At 33.8% G+C, this 18,733-nt stretch overlaps 1 long non-coding RNA gene across 1 annotated transcript in view; it reads left to right on the forward strand.

Annotated features, from left to right (window-relative positions):
- LOC140712077 (uncharacterized) overlaps nucleotides 1–18,733 on the forward strand; it is a 78,898-nt gene that overhangs the window by 8,277 nt on the left and 51,888 nt on the right. Inside the window, exon 3 of the long non-coding RNA XR_012093533.1 lies at nucleotides 14,103–14,220. This is a non-coding gene — a long non-coding RNA (uncharacterized lncRNA). The remainder of the gene's footprint in view (nucleotides 1–14,102; nucleotides 14,221–18,733) is intronic.

Consider the following 18,733-nt stretch of genomic DNA (forward strand, 5'->3'; position numbering starts at 1 on the left):
TCCTTGTGTGTCAGTGAAGGCTGAGTGAGGAACCTGGACTTCTAACTCCATCTGGAAGTAATGAGGCAACAACCTTCACCTCTTCTCTTGCTGGAGTGGTATCAGAGAAAGCCAGCTAAAACAGAAAGTCTAAATAAAGTATACAGTCTCATAACATATATCTAAAATGTCCAAGTTTCATTAAAAAATTATTCATCATAACAAGAACCAGAAAAATCTCAACTTAAGTGTAATAAAAAATTAATAGACTCCAAAACCAAAATGTTAGAGCTCTCACAGTTATCCAGCAAAAATGTTGAAGCAGTCACAAATAAAAAAAAAAAAAAATCTTTAACAAGGAATGATGAACACACTTGAAGCAAATAAAGTAAATGGAAATTCTCAATAAGGAAATAGAAGATATAAAGAAGAAGTAGGTAAAAAATTTAGTGTTGAAAAATACAATAACCAAAATGAAAACATGAGTGGACTCAATAACAGAATAAAAGGATCAGAGGAAAGACTCGGTGTACTTGAGGAAAGAACATTAGAACAACAGAAATGACCTGAAGTGAATCATAGAGAAAAGAAGTTAACAAAATAAAAAGAGCCTCAAAGATCTGTGTGGAATTATAACAAGACATCTAAAACTTATGTAATCAGAGTCCTAGAAGGGGAGGAAAAAGTGGGTGGAATGAAACAAGTATTCAAAAATAATGGCTCAAAATTTCCATATTTTGGGTAAAATATGCACTTACAGATTAAGAGACTGAGTGTGACTTAAACAGGATAAATCTCTGAATAACTCCTATCAAGGCACATCATAAACAAATAATTAAAAACTAAAGACAAGAACTAAAAATCTTGAAAGCATCAAGATCAAAATGTCACCTTATAGGGGGAAAAGACAAATGAAACTGACATTACAATGGTGTTCTCTTCAGAACCTTGTGACAGGAAGTGGCACAACATTTCCGTGTGTGTGCTGAAAGGAAAGAACTGTCAACTTATATACATTCTGTGAAAATGTCTATCAGAAATTGAAGAGAATGAAAGCATATTCAGGTAAAGGAAAACTATGAGTGTGTGACCATTAGGCTTATTGTAAAAGTATGACTGGAGAAATCAATCAATCAATCAATCGATCAATCATCTATCTATTGAATATTTATATAATACATAATATATACATATTTTTAATATACATATATATATATATAGAGAGAGAGCATATATATAATGCCTAGAGAAAACAGTAGAAAAGTTACACAAAGAGATTCATTCAAACACCATATAGATAAAATAAAAAATAGAGTTCTAAAAAACTTCCAGTTTACCCTCAAAAGGGCAAGGAAAAAAGAGAGTAACATCTTAAAAGAAAACAGAAAGAACAACAGAATGAAAAATAAGATGCCAGACTTAAGCCTTAACATATAAATAATTACTTTAAATAGAAATAGTCTAAATATAACAATTAAAAGATAGAGATTGGCAGAGTGAATTAAAAATATGAAACAACAATATGCTGCCTACATGAAACTCACTGCAGTTATAACAGAATAGACAAGTTGAAAGTAAAGTAATGGAAAAAATATATATCATGTGATGTGGTTTGGCTCTGTGTTCCCACTCAAATCTCATGTTCCATTGTAATCCACAATTTTGGAGGTAGGGCCTGGTGGGCGGTGATTGGATCATGGGGGCACTTTATAATGGTGTAGCATCATCCCCTTAGTGGTGGTGTGGCAAGGGGGAGTTATCAAGAGATCTGGTGATTTAAAAGTGTATAGCACCTCCCCTTCTCCCTCTTCTCCCTGCCCTGGCCCTCTGTAAAGATGCCTGCTCCCACTTTGCCTTCTGCCATGAATAAATGTTTCCTGAGGCTTCCCTAGAAACCACTATGCCTCCTGCACAGCCTGCAGAACTGCAAGCCAATTAAACCTCCTTTTTAAAAAATAAATTACCCAGTTTCAGGTATTTATAGCAATGTGAGAACAGACTAATACATCATGCAAACCTTAATCAAAATAAGGCAGGAATATTTCTATTTATTATAAGAGAAAATAGACATCCCTGCAAAGAAAATTACCAGAGACAGAAAGGAAGATTGCATAATGATAAAGAGGATCAACTTATCAAGAAGGTGTAGCAATTTTAAATGTCTATAAGCCAAACAATGGAGGTGCAAAATATGTGAAGCAAAAAAAATCTGCAGCAAAAATTACACTCTATAGTAAAAGACTGAATACTTTCCCCAAGTCTATTAACAAGTAGGACTTATCTGCTGTCACCACTCTTATTCAGCATAGTATGGGAAGTTTTAACCACTGCAGGAAGGAAACAAAAGGAGAAGAAGGAGTCATACAGATTAGAAAGAAAGAAATAAAACTGTACTTATTTGCAGATAGCATGGTCTATGTAGAAAATACAAAGTAATGTACAAAAAATTTCTAGACTTAATAAATGAGTTAAGCAAGTTTGTAGAATACTAAGTTAACTTACAAAAATCAAATATTTGTTTGTAATAGACATAAGTACAGTAAAATTAAAAATACAATTTTCTTTACAATTGCTCAAAAAATGAAATATTTTGGTGTAACTCTAACCAAAGATATGAAAGACTTGTATGCTAAAAATTTCATATCTCCTCAAATTGATATACAGATTTAATGCAATTTCTATCAAAACATAACACTACTTTTATAGATACAGGTAAGATTATTTCAAAATTTATGTGAAAAATAAAGAAACTAGAGTAGACATAACAATTTAGAAAAAGTAGAATAAAATGGGAGAAATCAGTCTACTTGATTTCAAGACTTATATGGCTACAGTAATCAAGACTGTGTGGTCTTAGCAGATGGATAGACACATAGAACAGTGGAACAGAATAGAGAACCCAAAATATAGATCTATACAAAGAAATGCAACTGATTTTTGACAAAGTTGTAGAAGAAATACAATAGAAGAAAGATAGAGTCTCAACAAATCTATCAGGAAAGATAGAGTCTCAACAAATAGTACTGGAGCTATTTAAAATCTCTAGCAAAAAAGAAAAAAACTCTTTCATTTAAACCTCATCTCTAAACTGAATTAACTCAAAATAGATTATGGATTTAAATATAAAATGTAAAACTATAAAACTTAAAACAAAGTCTTTGGGATCTGGGACTATGCAAAGAGTTACAATCTACAAACTAAGAGAAATGTTTGCAAATCACAAATCTCCCAAGAATCTAGTATCTATCTTCTGTCTAGAACATATAAAGAAATCTCAAAACTCAAAATTAAGAAAATAAACAATCCATTTAGAAAGTGGACAAAAGACATGAATAGGCATTTTTCCAAAGAATATAAAGTTGGCAATAATTACTTGAAAATATATTTAACATCATTAGCTGTTAGGAAAATGCAAATCAAAACCACAAGAAAATATCCCTACATACCTATTAAAATGTCTAAAACAAAAAGTTGTAACACCACCAGATGCTGGTGAGGATGCAGAGAAACTAGTATCATTCATATTTACGTGTATAAATGTAAAGTGGATAACCAGTCTGGAAAATGGTATGGCAGTTTCTTTAAAAACTAAACGTGCAATTATAAAACTCAGCAATTGTACTCCTAGACATTTATTCCAGAAAAATGTAATCTTAGATTCACATGAAAATCTGTACAATAGTAGTGTTCATAGCAACATTACTTATAATAGGAAAAAATTAGGAACCATCTAGATGCCCTTCAATGGATGAATGACTAAACTATGATACATCCATACCATACTCAGCAATGAACAGGAAAATGCTCCTGATACATGCAACAACCTGGTAAATCTCTAGAGAATTATGCTGAGTGAAAATAAGTTGATTCCAATTATATACTTTATGATTTCATTTATATAATTTTCTTGAAATGATCAAGTTATAGAAATTGAGAAGATTATTAGTGGTTACCAGGGATTAAAGAGGGGGTGGAGTGAGTGGAAGAAAAGTGGGTATGAGTATAAAAGTGCAACATGAAGAATCCTTGTGATGATGGAAGTTTCTGTATTTCTACTGCATCAATGTCAGTATCCCAGTTGTGATATTGTATTATAATTTTGCAAGATATTGCCTTTGGGAAAACCTGGAGAAATATGGATGAGATTCCGCGAAATTATTTATTACAATTCTGCGTGAATCTACAATCATCATAAAACAAGTAGTTGTGGGAAAAAAAGCCATCCCCCAAAAGATCTCAAATTCACTCTCAACTCCCTAAACACAAGTACTTTTTATTTGGAATGTTTGAATTCGGTAAATTGAAGTGTTAAATATCCAACACATAGTTCCAGGAGAACATGTGTGCTCTAGACTGATAATTAACCATTTAGTTGCTCTTCTGTCCTATCTACATTGTCTAATACTTTTAAATAATACTTGAAATGTAGAAAGTTTTCCTCATTTGGAACAGGCGATACATTCAGACATCATTCTCTTTTTATAATTTATGCACATTTTACATATTGCAAATGGAAAGAAACTCTGTCTTCATGAACGTATTATTGACATTAAATATCCATTAAATGTAAAAAATACCCAAAACCTCCAATTCAATTTGCCCACCAGTTATAAGACATTGGATACTCTATGTTCTTGCAAAAATAGGGCAAAAATCAAACTTTTTTAGAGTTTGGCAATTTGGTGTCTTTAGGGAATTATTAAATGATTTGGCGAGGTTCCTTCACATGTTTTACAAGTCATGGAAAGCTTTACCCTCCAATTTTATTTCCAATTTCTATTCCTGAGTGTCCCTTATTTCCCCCTTCTCCATCAGCTATGATCGCCTTCTCGTGCTTTTACACATCTTACTTTTTGGTTACCTTCTTCATTGCTACACTCATTCTCAAAAAAATGTATAAGAGGAAAAACTTGTTGCATCCCACAGAACTAACTAAAAATGTTACTGAGGGTATTACAGGCTGTAGATCTAAGTCAAAAGTGTTAGTGTTTCCCAAGTAACTGTAACAGAATTTTTACAGTGTCTGGGAACCACAGATTTGCTTTCACCTTACAGTTTTTGTCAGTAGGCTAAAGATGCAGAGTGAATTCAAAAGACACGTGAGAACAAATACACTTATATAACCCCAAGACACGTTCTAGTCTTTATTTTCAGACTGATGCCTTGGAAAATATCACTTCTGTTTTGAGTATATTTCTTAGGGCCAATTTTGCTAATTCATGTGTATTTATATTTGGGGGGTTATGGAGTGTGCATTTGAAACTCAAAATAGCACATCCCTGGAAAAGAAGTGATGACTTCTTTCCAAAGAAAAGAAAATGGAGCCTGGCATTTTTTGCTTAAGGTCTATGACCCTAGACAGAAATTTATATCAGTATCAAACAGCTGTAGTTCTCAAAGGTTTCCAAACTCCACCTTCCTTTTAGGAGAGACATTTTCAGTCTAAAATTAATTACTAAAATGAGAAACAAATCAAAAGACAAAACAAATCAGGCTGTTAAGACAAACATTAAAAATCAAATTATGCTCTCAAAATAGGCAATTTACAGCTTGGAAGGGTAATTGGCAAACCTGAAATGCATACAAATAGTTGAAATTACTGACTCAAGCTGTATATTACCTATTGGAGGGTATAATTTGACAATGACTCTCGCAAAAGGGTAGAGATTCTATCATTTTTCGTGATTTAACAACAAAATATGGTATAGCACTCTGTCTAAAAGAGTCTGAAGGCGAATTAAATTGAAGAAAGAGCTTTAGCTGAAAGGGAAACGGGTGTTGAAGCTGTATGTCAGGAAGAAGCATGGGCTGGTTTTAAAGTTTTACAGTCCTGTGTTAAATGAACACTCTCTCCAGAGGCAACTACTGACCACAATGTTTCAGTAAGTCATTTTAATAGTTTTAACTTGCTGATTTTGGAAAGGAGGATAGGAAGTATTCAACTTGACAGTTGAGTGATCAAACATGTTTTTTGTGGTTTTTGTTTTTATTATTATACTTTAAGTTCTAGGGTACATGTGCACAACGTGCAGGTTTGTTACATATGTATACATGTGCTATGTTGGTTTCCTGCACCCATTAACTCATCATTTATATTAGGTATTCCTCCTAATGCTATCCTTCCCCCTGCCCCCCAACTCCGACTGGCCCCAGTGCGTAGTGTTCCCCATCCTGTGTCCAAGTGTTCTCGTTGTTCATTTCCCACCTATGAGTGAGAATATGCAGTGTTTGATTTTCTGTCCTTGTGATAGTTTGCTCAGAATGACGGTTTCCAGTTTCATCCATGTCCCTGCAAAGGACATGAACTCATCCATTTTAATGGCTACATAGCCATTAAATGTGCCACATTTTCTTAATCCAGTCTATCATTGATGGACATTTGGGTTGGTTTCAAGTTTTTGCGATTGTGAATAGTGCCACAATAAACATACGTGTGCATGTGTCTTTATAGTAGCATGATCATCTCAGACATAAAGTTCCCTGAACATTAACACATTTACTTACCAAATTTGATTTCAAATTCTAAAACAAAGAACTCATTATTTGCACTTGTAGAAAGGTTCATATTGCCAGTATATTCTTTTGTTTATTGGGAAAAAAACAATAATTCACTTGAAATGGCAATATTTAGAATTGTGGTAGCAGTAATGTAGGGCAGGTGACAGTAGCCAAAGATGGCACAGAGGAAAATATTAAATGTCAGGAGAGGGACAAATCCCATGTGTCTCAGCTAGATTGTATTTTTTTCTTGGGGTCATTCATCAATCCCCTCAGTCCTAGTTTACCACTATCTTCTAGCTGTGATGTTTCTTTCAACTGTATCATTTGATATTCCCTTCTCAGGACAACCTCTCTGCCCTGCAGACAGATTTAGTCACATCCATATTTTTTCAGTTTGGGCAATTAATATTCTTATGACCGATAAGGCTACAATTTCCATATATGCTTGACACAAGCTATACCAGAACAGGGTTCTTTTATGAACCGCTTTATTGAAGCATGGTTAATGTATAATAAATTATAATGTACAATTTGATAAGTTTTGACTGACGTTTGCACCTGTGAAACAATCACTACAATCAAGATAAGAAACATATCCATCACCTTCAGACGTTTCCTAGTGCTCCTTTTAAGTCTTTCCTTTCAACTCATTCTTTTTCCCTCTCCCCAGGAATCTCCTGATACAACTTATGTCACTATAGATTATTTGCCTTTTCTATAGTTTTATGTAAATAGAACCATATAGTAGATGCTAAATGGAATCACATAGTAGATACTGAAGTTTCTCAGTCAGCATAATAATTTTAAGATTTATCCATGTTGTGTGCATCAATTGTTCATTCCTTTTTATTATTAAGTATTAATAACAATTCATTGTATGAAAATACCAAAGTTTGTTCACCTGTTCACCTGTCAATAGATATTTGAATGGTTTCCAATTTTTGGCTCTTACAAATAAAACTCTTAATACTATGAACATTCACGTACTAGTCTTTCCATAAATCTATGCTTCGGAAAATATTTAGAATTGGAATGTTTGGATAATATTGGGGTTATATTTTTCATTTTTTAAGAAACTGAAGAACTGTTTTCCAAAGCAGTTTTACTATTTTACTTTCCTAGTAGCAATGTATAAAAGTTTTAGTTCTTCTGCACCTTCCCTAAGACATAATATGATCAATCTTTATTTTAGTCACCCTCATTGGTGTGTAGCCATATCTCATTATTGTTTTAATTTGCATTTTCCTGTTGATTAATCGTGTTGAACATATTTTTTGTTCTTATCTGCCATTATTATATCTTTTTTAGTAAAGTGTCCATTTACATATTTTGCTTATTTTAATTGGGTTGTTTGCTTTTTTTTTTCAATTTTTTTTTTTTTTTTTTTTTTTTTTTTGAGACGGAGTCTCGCTGTGTCGCCCAGGCTGGAGTGCAGTGGCACAATCTCGGCTCACTGCAAGCTCCGCCTCCCGGGTTCACGCCATTCTCCTACCTCAGCCTCCCGAGTAGCTGGGACTACAGGCGCCCGCCACTGCGCCCGGCTAATTTTTTTCTATTTTTTAGTAGAGACGGGGTTTCACCATGGTCTCGATCTCCTGACCTTGTGATCCGCCCGCCTCGGCCTCCCAAAGTGCTGGGATTACAGGCGTGAGCCACCGCGCCCGGCCGTGTTTGCTTTTTATTGTTGTGTTTAAGAGTTCTTTATATACTCTGGATATATGTCCTTGATCAGATATATGCTTTGCAAATATCTTCTTTTAGTCTATGGCTTTTCGTTTTCTTGAAGTTGCTTTGACAAGCAGAAGCTTTTAATTGCAATAAGATACAATATATCACTTTTACTTTTTAGGGATTGTTATTTTTGCATCATATTGAAAAAACTGCCTAATTCAGAGTCACAAAGATTTTTTTGTCCAAGTTTTCTTCTCAAACTTTTATCATTTGCAGTTTTACATTTATATCTATAATCCATTTTAGTTAATTTTTGTGTATGATGTGAGGCACAGTTTGAAGGCTTTTTGTCTTTGCATATGGATGGCCAATTGTATCAACATTACTTCTGGAAAACACTATCCTTTCTTTCCTGAATTGCCTTCATAAGAGTTCTTAACAACAACCCACAGCCATAAAGCTATTCACTAAACAATGTTTGAATGATAGCGTGAATAAATTCAGGAATCACATAACTCTACATATTTTAGTAAAGTACAAAATACGTATTTATAGGTCTCCTATACAAGAATAAGATTAAGTTAATCACCAAAGACTTTGATAAGTGTCCTTACAATCAGTACTTAGGAAATGTTTGTGAATAAGTAAATGAATACATGAACAAATAAGTAGTTTATTAGAATGTGTAGATCACGTTTTTAGTTCTGTTGTTTAGGGCGTTCATTCTTTTCTTTTATCTTCTTTTAACTCTTGACTTCAGATAACACTCGGAGTTTATCAAGTTTTTCCACAGGGAATGAGAGTCCAGCTAGTTCACAGGATTTTACTGCTCTCCACATAATTCAGTTCCAGAAAGATTAAGTCCCAGTTGCTAACAATGGCAAAATGTAAATCTATGTCTATTTATTGATTTTTGTTCACCCTTCTTTTCTCACTTTCCCCATTCACTCACTTTTGCTGCCTGAATCAATCCCAAATAAAGTACCTGAATATAAGATCTGGTTTCCAGGTGCTATGGGGCAAATCCAAATGAAGGCATGGGTGAATTAGTGATATAATTCCTCTGAAAAGCTGCCAAACTCTGACCAAAGGGGATCCAAATATGGAGTTTGGATTTTTTGCTAAAAAGTTGAGCCCATAGAAACTTTTACGGATAAATTGAATAACCTAGTCTACTTCAATTTTTCATTATTAAATATAAGCAGAATTGAAGGTTGTTATGAAAACAATGATGACTAAATGTTTTATTTGTGTTGAACTTCTCTGTGAAGTTGTTCATAACACATTTTATACACCATAAAATGGAAATTTGACTACCTAAAAACCTTAACATGTAGACAATTGCTTGAAACATACTCTTTGACCATCAGATATGTTTCAATGCCTATAATATTAATTCTAAATATTAAAATTCAAATCTGCCTCATTCTTAAAATGGGTATTAAACAATCTAAAAAGCTTAGAATATTATTTGCTATAAAAATGCTGTATTATTTGCTTTACTTTCTTATCATTTCTGATTTATAGATAATATCTTGAATACATTTTGTACATATATATTTCACAAAAGTCAGGTCAAAAGAACATGAAAGGAATAGAATAGACAGTAATAGATAACCGATAGAGCACATTTAAATTACTTGTGTGTAGTGCTGCTTTAATATGTAAAATCTATTGCATATTTTTTTTAAAAAATTGTGACTGATTTTGATGCCAATATTATAATTTCTATTTTGACTTTATTGGAAAGATGGGATTTGATTTCTTGCGCCCATAACTGTAATATAGAGATATCCCCAAATTGGAATTTCAACCTATCTCCACCCAGGTTCTTATGATTTAATTATGACGATTGATTTTTTTTGGCTGTGATTTTTGCTTATTGTACATTATTCTCTGCTCAGTTAGATAACATTGTCATTGGTTTGTTCAGTCCTCAGTTTTTTCAATTATTTTTACACACTTTGGGTTTAATCAATTAATTTTCCAAGCTGTAAATTATGCATTTTGAGATCATAATTTGTTTTTAATGTATGTCTTAACACCATGATTTGTTTCATGTTTGTAATTAATTTTGGGCTTTGAAAATAAAATTGCATGACAAATCATTACGGGTAATGCCACTGCCATAGACAGTAAAGCTGAAATTTCTCAGATAAGCAAATTTTCTTTTCATTTTGATTTGCTAAAAAAAAGTTTAAACAATTAAAAATGAGTGATATTGAGTCATGGCATTCCAGGAAAATACCAAGCACATTTTCACATTAAAGCAGCACTACCAATATCTAAGTCATTGTGATACATGCTGTATCATTACCTATTACTGCATAACAAACCACTCCAAAACTTAGATCCTTAAAGTAATAACCATGTATTACTTTTCACAAGTCTATGGATCAGATGGACTTTTGTGCTGATCGGATCCAGGCCTGATTGATCTTGACGGGACCTGCCCATGCATTTATGTTCAGTTAGCAGGTCATCTAGGTGACTCTGTTTCTGGGAGTTGACTGGTTGTTGGGTGGAGTGATGGTGCTACTGGACCACATTTCTCTTAACAACCAACAGCGTAGGCAGGGTTTGATTATTTGGTAGTTGCAGGGCTCCAAGGGCAAGAGTGGAATCATGGAAAACTCCTTGAAACCTAGGTTCGGAACTGGCAGATCTTTCTGACCACATTCTATTTGCCAAATCAAGTTACAAGATTCAATTCAAGAAATGGAGAAATAGAATTCTCTTGATGGAAGAAGTAGCAGAGACTCAAATTCAAGGAGAAGAGAATTATGGCAATTTAAAAAATCTCCTCTTTTCAAATAAATCTGATCTCTCAACCAACCATTCAGTTTTCAAGCTTTTCACCATGATGAATATTATTTTCCTACCCTCTTCTATCTCATTCATAAAGTGTATGAAAATATATATTTTGTGCATGCAGATGTATTATTATTATTCAGCATTTCACAGGTCATTATACTATTCAACTGCTTATTTTTCCCTTGTAAAAAATATGGTTGTCACAACAGTATAGAACAAGAAAGTTTAAATAATTAAACTTTGTGTCCTGTTTGGTATTATAAATATATGTTACTATCTACTGTGGAAACCAAATTTGTTATAACATATAAATATATGTTACTATCTACTGTGGAAATCAAAATCATATTTGTCCCAGGTTGCCACATAAACCTGAAAGTCTAGTTTTAAATTTGTTCACTCTCTATGTAGATTTCATTGATTCAAATCCTGACTCTATCTGTTGGGCAAGTAGCTTCTTTTGTGCCTGAATTTCCTCATCTGTAAATTAGAAATAATAATCGTACCTGCCTTATACTTTTGTTTTGAGGATTAAATGAGGTTAAATATGTAAAACACTTAGAACAGTTCCTAACATATAGAATTACTCAATACATAACAGGTAATGTTTTGATTAGCAACCTAATGTCCATAATTGGCTTTCAGTTGACCAGTCTTTATCCTAATTTTTTTTTTGGGGGGGGGTCTCTGTTATATCATGTAACTAAATTGGGGAGAAAAATGTTTTGGAATTCAGTAAACTCTACTGATTGGGAAAATTAAACTTGAAATGTTCAATTTACATGTCAAAATAGAAATACAAAATTAAACAAAATTTTGAACAACAGATATTTGACTATCTTTTGCTATGTTAGTCCTTGTGATAGATGCTGTGGGTATAAGGAAGAGTAACACACGGTTCTAACAATACAGTGCAAAGATTCCCTATAATCATCTTATCCTGGGCTACCATGTTGACTACAATAATTTTTTGAGTGGCTCCTGGGCGTATATCATCATCAAATACAAACAACATTATTATTACTTATTTTTCTTTACTGGTTGCCAATAGAGGATAAAAATGACATTGTAAAATCTGGAATAAGTTGTGGTATGGGGATTGGAGGTGGGCAACGTGTTAAACAAATTGCAAAAACCTTTTGTATTCTCTGAGGAGTACCCTTTCAGATCTATGGAATACATCACAGTGAAGAGGAGGGATTTAGGGAGAGAAAGAAAAACAGTTAAACGTGGCAATTTTAAAAGAATTGTGGCCATTTAAAAAATCTGCTCTTTTCAAATAAGTCTGATCTCTCAACCAATCTTTCAGTTTTCAAACTTTTCACCATGATAAATATTATTTTCTCATCCTCTTCTCTCTATCTGATTCATAAAGTGTATTTCTGAAAATAGATATTTTGTGCATGCAGATTTATGTATCACTATTTCTCAATATTTCAAAGGTCCCAATCCTATTTAGCCATTTATTTTTCCCTTGTAAAAATTATGGTGGTCAGAACAGCACAGCACAAGAAGGACACAGTGAAAGAGAAAGGGAATGATAATAAGCACATAAATTTGAGCTGTTGGGGAAGGGAGTAGAAGGAGTAATCATTGATAATGATGGTAAGTTTCATCTTCTAGGGTATGAATGAGAAAAATGTGGTGTGCTGGCTTTTATACATGTGTATGGAATATAGAAAAGGCATAGAATATTTCCAAGAAAATCTAGGAAAGCAAAATTAAGACCGAATTAAAATGTGTCATTCTAGACCAAGGAGTAATTATTAAGAGCATTTTTTGAGATTTCTTCAACCTGTAAAACATTGACCCTCCCAGGTATTCATTTAATAATTGTTACTAACCATAACAACAATATGTATGTTATTAATGTAGTTAATTTATGAGACAATAAATTAAATTTCTATAGCAGCCCCTAGGTTACAAATCACATGCACATTATGTCATGTTGATACCAAACCCAGGCTGTTTCCCAGTGGAGACCAGATTGAAGAGTCCTCAAAGAAAAAGCATCCATTTTCTTTCATTTGGAGAAGTGGCCCTTTCCATCAAATCCAAGAAAATAAATAAACCCAAGAGGTAGAAGCATAACACAAATATATATTATGTTTGATAATATTTAACCATTCCCCAAATATGTGATGTCACTATTTTTTTTTTTTCTTTTAAATGGAGTCTGGCTCTGTTACCAGGCTGGAATGAGTGGCACGATCTTGGCTCACTGCAATCTCCCCCTCCTGGGTTCAAGGGATTCCCCTCCCTCAACCTCCCGAGTAGCTGGGACTACAGGCCTGCACCACCACGACCAGCTAATTTTTTTGTATTTTAGTAGAGACAGCGATTCACCATGCTAGTCAGGATGGTCTCGCTTTCCCGACCTTGTGATCTGCCTGCCTGGGCCTCCCAAAGTGCTGGGATTACAGGCCTGAGCCACCATGCATGACCGATGTCACTATTTTTTAACAAACCCAATCACAGGCAAGACAAAATATAAAATATTATACCCATTTCATTATGTGAAGAAATTGCAATGCATTTTTATTTCTATTTGTACTTACCCTATACTTTAATAATAAAATCTAAGAAACAAAAATTGCATGAGAAAATAAACAATAATAAAATTTTTACGTAGTCATTTGCAGAATAATTGACTTCTTAGAGTTTTATTTAAATATCTTTGTTATTTTTAATGTAAAATTTTGATAGATTGTGTATTTGACAGTTGGTAGCAGATTTGGGAACACTAGAAGGTGATTCTTAATGAGATCAGTGTTAGTATGTTAATACTCCCTAAGACTCCATTAGGAAAAGATTTAAAAATAGATAAGAAATATAAGGACAGGAGGAGAAGAGTGGAGAGAAAAAGAGAGAGAGGGAGAGGATAGACATCTAATTCTAGCTCTTAGATGTACAATATATAGTTTTATTTTGATAAAATGTCATCTTTAGTACTCAATTTTTCCTTCTTTCACCAAAGATAGTGTTCACTTTGCTATAATTCTCTCCACTTGCCTTATCTCTGTTATCTTTTTTCTACCACACATTTATATTAGGCAGCTCAGACTAACTACAAAATAGAAATACATTTCTTAGCAGCTGTTACCATAATTCTAAAAATATACTTTTCTTTCTTACAGGATTTCAAACCTTCTGGGTTTCTTCCCAGCGCTAAATCCTGTCGACTGGATTCACTAGGATGAATAGAGAAAGAAGTGTTACATTTTAAGGTAATTTCTTTACTAAACACACAGACAGGTAATAATTCTGGCATTTTACAAAGCATGTCAATGAGCTTTCTCAATGCTTTTTTTCCAAATGTTTGCTCACCAGTTTTGTTTTAGTTTTTTGCTTTCTTACATATTTATTTTTTAATTATTGGGAGTCATGAACTCATTGGAAAGTGTACATTCAGAATTAGGGAGTTGGGTACATCTTTGCATGGGGTAAATATGAAAAATATTAACAGCAATGACACTTCTGATTAGCGTGCGCTACAGTGAACTTCCTATCATGCTCCCAGGAAGGAGGTTTAGCCTCTCCTGGAGTTCAGTGTTATACCACTAAGTCTAGCACATTGCTTTGCTTTTCCAAAATAGCAAATGTCTTAGCACTTACCTAGTGATGATCTAAGGAAAAGTACTAGGGAAATGGCATTATTCTGAAGACTTTGTTGACAGCTGCAAACCGTAGGCTATGACAGCATTGTGGGAAAGCAAGAGAAGACTCACCTTTACCCCATTCTAACAGATACCCCTCCCCCAACACACACACACACACACACACACACACACACACACACACATTCTGACTATACCCATGGTATACCCTTGTTTGAGTTCTGTTCATACTGGACATAAATAATTAGATATTAGATAGCTGGCAGTTACACTCCTCTTCTCTAAAAAGATTTCTTTTTCCTCTGCACTCCCCATCAGTTAATCTGAGCTCTTTTGTTCTGCTAAAGGAAGATAAGGAAAAAATATTTCGTAGCTCTATTTAATCACTGGCATGCCAGCATTGGAGCTACTGCTCCATGGAGACTGCCAAAAACTCGACCTAGTTACTGCTCCTTTTTGTGGCATCTTACCGTGTGGCTTGTGGCACTTTGGAACACAAATTCACAGTTACCAGAAGTTAGGTTTATCACTGTTGCAAAGCCACTGAGTTCTGATCCAGTATCTCACAAACTGGTACATGCCCACGCAGATCTAGCCTGTCCAGATAGACGAACAGGAGGAAAAACGCAATGCCAAGAAGGAAGAAACCGGGTCCTAATTAATCAGAAACAAATAAGTCATTTTAATAGTGATGTTGCAGGAGGTAGAAATGTATTCTTATGAGAACCCTATGTTCCACCAGAATGACACTGTGAAATTATTCTACTGCCAGTTATTGTCACTAAGTTCTGGAATACTGAAAAACAAATGAGTCATTTGGAGTGTGTTCCTATTTTTTGTTTTTATATTTTAATGCACTTCAAGATGGAACACAGCTTCATGGTCTCCTTTTTTAAAAAAAATTTCCTTACACTTAATTCCAAAATGATCCTTGATTAGCAGATGGACAGATATGGAAACAACCACTTTATCTGTGGAATCAGTTATAAAAAGTGATAAAATACACTCAACACCCCAAAAATTCAGAGTTTACGATGGGAAAATCCTTACCATTGCCAAAAGGAAGAAAAAAAGATTTGACTGTTAGTGGGACCATTTCATTCAGTAAATGTTTATCAGGCATTTTCACTTTTCTGCTTTTATTGCTCGTTTGATTTCCGCTGCTTGAAATATTCTCCACTCACTGTCTTCCCCTGAAGTCAAACGCAAATGTCACCTATGTTTGAAGCTTTCTTTAATTGCCTTTTTACCCCGAACTCATGAGCCCTTCATTCTCCCTTTACCAAAATTCTCTACCATTTATTATATACAGGGTGGTTTAATACACGTCTTAAAAACTCTTCCTGTGCTATCAGTTTGAAGTCTCCATCTTTGAGAGTTGGGCTTTTCTTATTCATATTTCTATTTTTTTGCAGTGCATTGAATCTACTGGTAGCTCAAGAAAATACTATGTTCAATTTAAAAATCACTCTTCTATTTCTAGTTTTGCAGCATCTTACTGAACCCCAGCACACACTGAAAATAGATCACATATTTCCCTGGCAAACAATTTACGATTTGCATTTTCAATGAGTCCAGCGCTGATGGAATTGTGACAGAACGTGTGATTATTTGATGGATTCAGAATGAACCTATTAATAGCTTTTCGGATAATTCATCTAACGTGGCTGTAGGAGCTTCACAAAGTAATAAAGAAGTCAAGATTTCAGTTAGGAGAGTGTCAGATAATATGACTCCTGATGGACTTGGCATAACAACTTCCAGGAAGCTTTAGCAGAGATTTCATTTCAAATGGTAGAGAGAGTTAGCCTCTCTCCTCTGTCCCTTAGCACTATGTCCTAGAATTGGCTGGTATTTTAAAGTCTTTGTCAGAGAACTCCTAACACTGAAACAACATAGATAACAATGTAAGAAAATTTCATGGGGGAAATCTAGAAATGTTGACCTTTTATTTGAGAGGAAAGCACCTGAATTAGCTTTCAGATTGTCAAAAAGAAAATACAGCTATGTCCAAAACAACACAAAAAGTAAATTAAAAAAAAAAAAAACTAAATTTGGAGAAGAAAGTAATAGAAATAATCTGGAATTAGAGAATAAGAAGTATAGTACAAAAGAGCTTAAACTGAGCAAGTTTTTTTCAAAATAAATGAATGATTGGATCTTCTTTGGGATTTGATTGGTAGACGTTTTTTGTGAGTTTCTGAAAATGGAGCTGTTCCGTAAGACATGAATTGGCCTTCAATCTAATAACAATTTCTAACTACTGAACAGAATCTAGGAATCATTACTGTTTTGAAGTTTCGATAATATGTATGAATTATGACAACTGTATTGCCAGGCTTACAAATAAATAGTTGTTAAATAACAAGACAAACATATTAAAATGAAAAGCATTTTAATATAAGCTCTGTACTCTCTAAATATCCACACTGTATTATCACCTTATTATGTTTATTTTTACATATTCATTTCTGAATTTATTTTTATAAATCAATCCTCCCATCTATATCTATATTTATCTATCTCTTTATATAGCATCCTCAAGATACAAGGCAGATGCCACGTTCCAGTATGTTTTATGGCATAAAAAGGTACTCAGTAAATGTTAAATTGAATAAGTAAATATTGAAAGATATTGAGCTTAGACAGGCATAAATATAGTATCACACTGAAGGTGAGCTATGTGGAAATGTATAAGTGAAATTTGAAGTGACAGTTTCAATTTTGCTAATAAATACTTTCACAGTAATAATTCTTAAGGGATGTGAAAGAACAGTGCTTTCCCTAGTATTATTTGCTAACATGAGTGAAATACACTTTAAGAGAAAATTACATGGATGAAATTGTCAACTGCCTATGACTGTTTCCTTGGTTTCTAAGTTAGTCACTAAATTATTTTAGGCCAAACACAAAAGTGATTAAGTGCACTAACGCCCTATCTCTACTTCATATCCTGAGCAGACTTCTTCAGCTGCCTAGGATGTAGATACCTTTTGCTGTGTTGTACTGGTATATTTTCCTTACATTCATGCAAAAGGTAACTTCTGACCTCACTCCAACTAGGAGACATCTGTCACTTCAGTCACAAGTTGAGGACTACAATTTAATAACCAATAGCTGACAAAGAAAAAAATATTTTAAAAACTCTCCAAATAGATGGTTTAATTGACAAAAAGAAGACCCCTAAAATGACAAAATAAACCCCAGAATAACTTTCAGTTAAAGAATAAAATAAACACTTCACAGTCACTACATTTACGCTTGAATTACGCTTTTGAAGGTACCTGTAAAGACCTTATACTTCCCTCTCGCTCTTGCCTTAGAATGACCATCTTATTATATTTTCAAATCCAGGTTCACAGCAACATATAGGTGACATTATATTAAGATAAAAGTTTGTATAACATATTTCTTATAACAGCTTACTATTTAAATGGCATGTCTGGTTTAGGCTGTCAACAGGACATGTAATGATTGGCAATAAATGCACAAAGGTAAATTTGTACAAGAATTTTGTGCTAAGTTTTATGTAACTGGTTCCCACAAGCTATGGGAAAATAAGGAATTGTGAAAGTGAATTAATAAAGAATAATGAATATTTTAAATATATACAAAACCTTTAATGTGCCTAAAATTGGACCTTAGGGGGTGACAGGGCTCATAGTACTTAGATTTTGTCTTGCTTCTCTGTAACAAGGCATTCTGGATATCCTTCACGGTTATCGAACAGATCATTCAGATGTAAGTGAACGGTACTGAACATATCACTTGGGTAGATTATTGTGAAACACCAGTTTCACTGGAGCCACATGATGAAAAAATCCAGATTTTGAATTAAAGAATGTTGGAATTGTGTATGTATTGGTGATTGGATAAAGAGAAGTCCTATCTAAGGGACTACTACTACGGGTTCAGAAATAGGAGGTTTCATAGACTAGCTTTCATGAAATATAAAGCTATGCTAGAATCATCTACAGAAAAAGGACTAGGCATACCTGAATAAAAGTGTCTCAGATATTTCTGATTAGAGAGGGATGTTAATCTTTAGCCAAGACCACTCATCTTCAGTGGAAACTAAAATTAGGAACACTTTATTATGCCAACTTCCCTGAATCTGACATTTACAACCTTGTCTTTGAAAAATTGCTAAT

The sequence above is a fragment of the Chlorocebus sabaeus genome, chromosome 7, assembly GCF_047675955.1.
Source record: "Chlorocebus sabaeus isolate Y175 chromosome 7, mChlSab1.0.hap1, whole genome shotgun sequence".
Taxonomy (NCBI): domain Eukaryota; kingdom Metazoa; phylum Chordata; class Mammalia; order Primates; family Cercopithecidae; genus Chlorocebus; species Chlorocebus sabaeus.